The sequence below is a fragment of the Schistocerca cancellata genome, chromosome 5, assembly GCF_023864275.1.
Source record: "Schistocerca cancellata isolate TAMUIC-IGC-003103 chromosome 5, iqSchCanc2.1, whole genome shotgun sequence".
Classification (NCBI taxonomy): domain Eukaryota; kingdom Metazoa; phylum Arthropoda; class Insecta; order Orthoptera; family Acrididae; genus Schistocerca; species Schistocerca cancellata.
The window spans coordinates 516,920,013-516,924,389 of record NC_064630.1 but is presented as its reverse complement, the minus strand read 5'-3'; the positions used below and the strand labels follow the sequence as shown (position 1 = coordinate 516,924,389).

General features: G+C 38.0%; 1 long non-coding RNA gene across 1 annotated transcript; it reads right to left on the bottom strand.

The window, feature by feature from the left end:
* Positions 1-638: 638 nt before the first annotated feature.
* Positions 639-1,366, bottom strand: LOC126188879 (uncharacterized). The gene is made up of 3 exons (XR_007537869.1): positions 1,254-1,366; positions 987-1,097; positions 639-828 (listed from the first exon to the last, which is right to left on the bottom strand). It is a non-coding gene; the product is annotated as an uncharacterized LOC126188879 (long non-coding RNA).
* Between the last annotated feature and the right edge of the window lie 3,011 nt (positions 1,367-4,377).

The window sequence follows — 4,377 nt, the reverse complement described above, 5'->3', positions numbered from 1 at the left end:
GGTTGGTCAAATACTGCTGTGACTCTGAATGTATTATATTAATAAGAAGCAACATTGCCTTTTTCTCCTGAAAATATCAAGTGACGTAACAAATGTGTTTGATTCTGCTTCCAATATGACAGTTTTGGTTAATACTCCACATGCCTACAGGGCTTTGCAATGTTAACACAGCAGAACTCAGACATCTGTATAAGTGTAGTGAAATGAAAACAGTCATATGAATGCCTCACTTTTGTTCCGACACAGTTCAAGACTCGGGAGAAAAGTTTTACACCTGGTGTTCTACATGGCAACTACACACACAAGAACTTTTTGCCGACACTACTACCACCTACATAAGTAAGCTTTTCCTGTGTTACTTTCAAGTAATGCACTTAAGCTATTCCTGATTTAACTGGAAGATCTGTACTTCCCACTTTCATATCAACAGCCTCAAAATGCATATTGTAGACTTCGGGATATGTTACGGGTCAGTGTCACACCAAGATGGCGGAGAAAGAGTGGGGCGGGGGGGGGGGGGGGGGGGGGGGGACATGTCACTCTCCAACAAGTGTTTACCATTAAGTAAGTGGCGGAAAATTACGGGTACTGGACGGCTTAACATGTGGAAAATGAGATTTTTATTATTCACTCACTGTATTTAACATTTATTATTCCTTTAAAATCGCATAACAACTTCAATAAAACACAGTTTAATCATTCACACACTTATTTCACTTTTAAACTGCAAATCCTCTAAGAGCTGTCTTGAATCTTCACGAGTCTCTCTCAACAGCCTTGATGTGGATAGATACGTACAGCAACCAGTAATCAGAGTCAGAACTGCGTCTGCAAAAACACAAGGATTATTAAACAATTTTTGCTGTCACTAATTACTAGCAATATAATTGACAGCGTAGATTGCTAATATTTGCTATAATGAATATCACATTTGCAAGAATGATCTCACTGAAGTAATTAAGTCCATCGAACGCTTAGAAACTAACCTCTCGTCTGACGAAAACGGTCTAAAGACGCACTGGCAATTTCTTCAGATCTGTTGACAATGATATTTTGAGTTATCACTTTACTGAGTGACTGAAATGTAGTTCAGGTACCTGTGAACATAACAATATGTTAGAATTCATTTTCTAAACACGAACTATTACGGTACTGTACGGTTACTTACATATTAATTACACTATTCATATTTTCACAGTTGTTTTTTTTTAATACAAAATTAAAGCCAACGGAAGAAAAAACGTAAAACGTACTTGCCAATGACAGGTTTGTTGAGATGCAATTTTCTGTGTTGACAGATGTAACTTTTTCATATGGTGGTAAGTCGCAGAAATCGCAGAAGTCACAGAAATCGCAGAAGTAGCAGAAATCACTGAAATAGCAGTGTCCTTAACTGCGACAAATCACAGTTAAGAATAACAGATACTGAAAAGTAGCATTCACAGAAATCACTGATATCGGAAAATCGCAGTTTAGCCCATCACTAGAGCGAATAGATGGCGCACCATTCGTTACGTGCTGTCGACAGCGAAACTATCTCTGACACTGTGAATAATCGGACGCTCCTTGGATCGAGTCCCAATGCAAAAACTTCTTTTTGTTTCCAATTTTTACGTTACTTACACTGCAAATAAACCGAAATAATGCCCAATATGTTGTATTTATTAATTTCTACATTTAAAGGCAATGTCCCGACTAACTGACTCACTGAATGACTCATCTTTGCCCACCCAAACCACTAGTGTGGGTCTTATATTCTAGACATTTATAAGAAGGGATTGTTCGAAATTCCACACATAAAGGCTTTATAATCATATATCGCTGTTAATGTATTTTGAAGCTATAACTACAAAATTAGAATTTTGTTTCTCAGTCAGAAGTAAACCACTAAGGAGATAAAACAGTGGGGGAAGGTTTCTTGAAGATAAATAATTATTAAAGAACTACTAAGGCATTTTAAAGCTACATCTATGATAACTAGTGTATGACTTCTCGGTTAGAAATAAACAAAATACGTATTTCAGTGTTTTTGGGAACTCAACTCCCTAAAGGAGTGAGATAGAGAATGTAAAGTTTTATGGAGTTATTTCATTATGAAAGCATTTTCAAAGCTAAATCTATGGCAATTTGTGCTTGAGTTCTCTGTTACAACTAAAAAAGTATGTGTAGCACTGCTTTTGGAAATTCAACCCCTAAGCGAGTGAAATAGGGGATGAAAATTGTTAAGAAAACGAAAGCCGCCATTTCACTCTCTTAGGGCTCGAATTTCCAAAATCAGAGCTACTCATACTTTTTTAGTTGTAACAGAGAACCCAAACACAAATTTCCATACATATAGCTTGAAAATAATGAAATAATGCCATAAAACTTTTCATCCTGTATCTCACTCCTTCAGGGAGTTGAGTTTCCAAAAACACTGAAACACGTATTTTGTTTATTTCTAACTGAGAAGTCATACACTAGTTGTCATATATAAAGCAATGTTCTGGCTAACTGACACATCATCGCCCAGCCCACACCGCTAAGGATAGGAACTTTAAATTTGCGGAGGGTGCTGATCTTATAATGCATCCGTCGCTTAAGAATGGATTTTTCAAAATTCCACCCCTAAGAGGGTGAAATAGGGAATGAAAAGTTTTTTGGAAATATGTCACAATGAAGGCAATTTTTAAGCTAGGCTTTACACTGTTTGCACCACGTGTTGATTTACATATTAGCAATGGGCATAACAACATCAAAATTCGATTAAATAAAAACAAAAAAAGTACAGACTGTACAGTCAACGCGAGTGAAGCAGTGAGCGTTAAGCTAGTGTTATCATAAACTACATGTGAAGGAAAGGCAAGAGAAAATTTGGGATTGCAGTTAAGTTTACAGAAAGGTATTGTAAGACGTACATGAGAACTTCGTATAAAAAATTACATACTTTTATGATCCTACAGTTCATGTTTTGTATATATTCTGGGATGATATTCACAGTAAGAACAGGGGCAGCAATAATTTTCTCGGCATCTCGCACACGTTATAAACGACCCATTTGTATAGTTACGCGATTGTTTTAAAGTTTGTATAGAAAAAAATGCTTTGTGTACATTCAAAGAAGGGTCTCTTTCTCATCGCACAATTTAGCAGAAAACCAAGAGTAAATGCCTCATTTCGCCAATGGAATATATTTTTATGCATTCCTCTCTGGATATGATTTCTTTTTCTCTCTCGATGAGATAAGGGTAGTTTTAAACCTTTTTGACAAATTCTTTACCTGACGATAAAAACAGACATCACAGCGCTGCAATAGTGGAGTACGTTTGAGGGGAATCACTTGATTACTGCACGATGTCAGTCCTTTTTCGTCTTGAAAAACCTCGTGGTATTATTTTGTGAATTTGTTTGTCATTCCCAAGAGTCAGTTAACAGAAGAAATTTGTTGTCTTGCATTTAGGGCTTCATCGCATCAATGGAAAAAAAAATGTTTATACAAGGCTGTTGTAAATTTTCCAGATTTTGACGAAGTAATGACGACATTCCTATGTTCTGCCGGGTACTCATCCATTAGTTTTTGAGTACTTGGTCCAAAAGAGCCAGTACTATCTTGTAGTCATACGTAGGCTGTTGCCTATAATTTTTCAGAAAGTGAGATACTTTGTTCATATTTCAGTGTAAATAGCGTAAAAATTGGAAATTAAAAAAAGTTACCGCATAGGGACTCGACCCCTTGACCGGGGTTACTCTTCTGTACTTTTTCGGCTGCACCAACCGCTGCCTGGAAACAACCGTAACACAAATGGCTCATGTCTCGCTCAGCCCACGCTAAAAATATTGCAATTTTTTCTAAATGTTTGGCCATTTATAGCTCCCACTTCTGTCACTTTCACTTCTAGCCAAGTCCTACGAATACCATAAATTTGGACGAAATCGGTGTTGACGAGTAGGTGTAGCCCCCTTAAACGGCGCATAAAAGTTTGGCACTGTCTCTTTTTTACCAGTTAAACAGTGAGACGCGCAGCTAAGAACTAGTGATTCTTCGTTGTCTACTGCCGTTTCACACTCCGACTGTTTCAGGTAAAACCATAGGAAGAAATTACAGAGAGGTGAGATTCGGCGATCGTGCCGGCATGAGACAGGATCTAACCCTGCAGTCCAACGATGAGTGTACCTTTTCTTCACGTGCTCAAGGACGTAAATATCAAAAAGGTATGGTGCACAGACTTCTCGCGAAGAAAACACGCACAGCTACCGACTGCGACAAGGGTGTCTACATCTACATAGATACTCTGCAGACCACCGTACGGTGCGTGGCGGAGGGTACCCTGTCCCACAACTAGTCATTTCCTTTCCTGTTTCACTCAGAAACAGAGCGAAGGAAAAAAGATTGTCTCT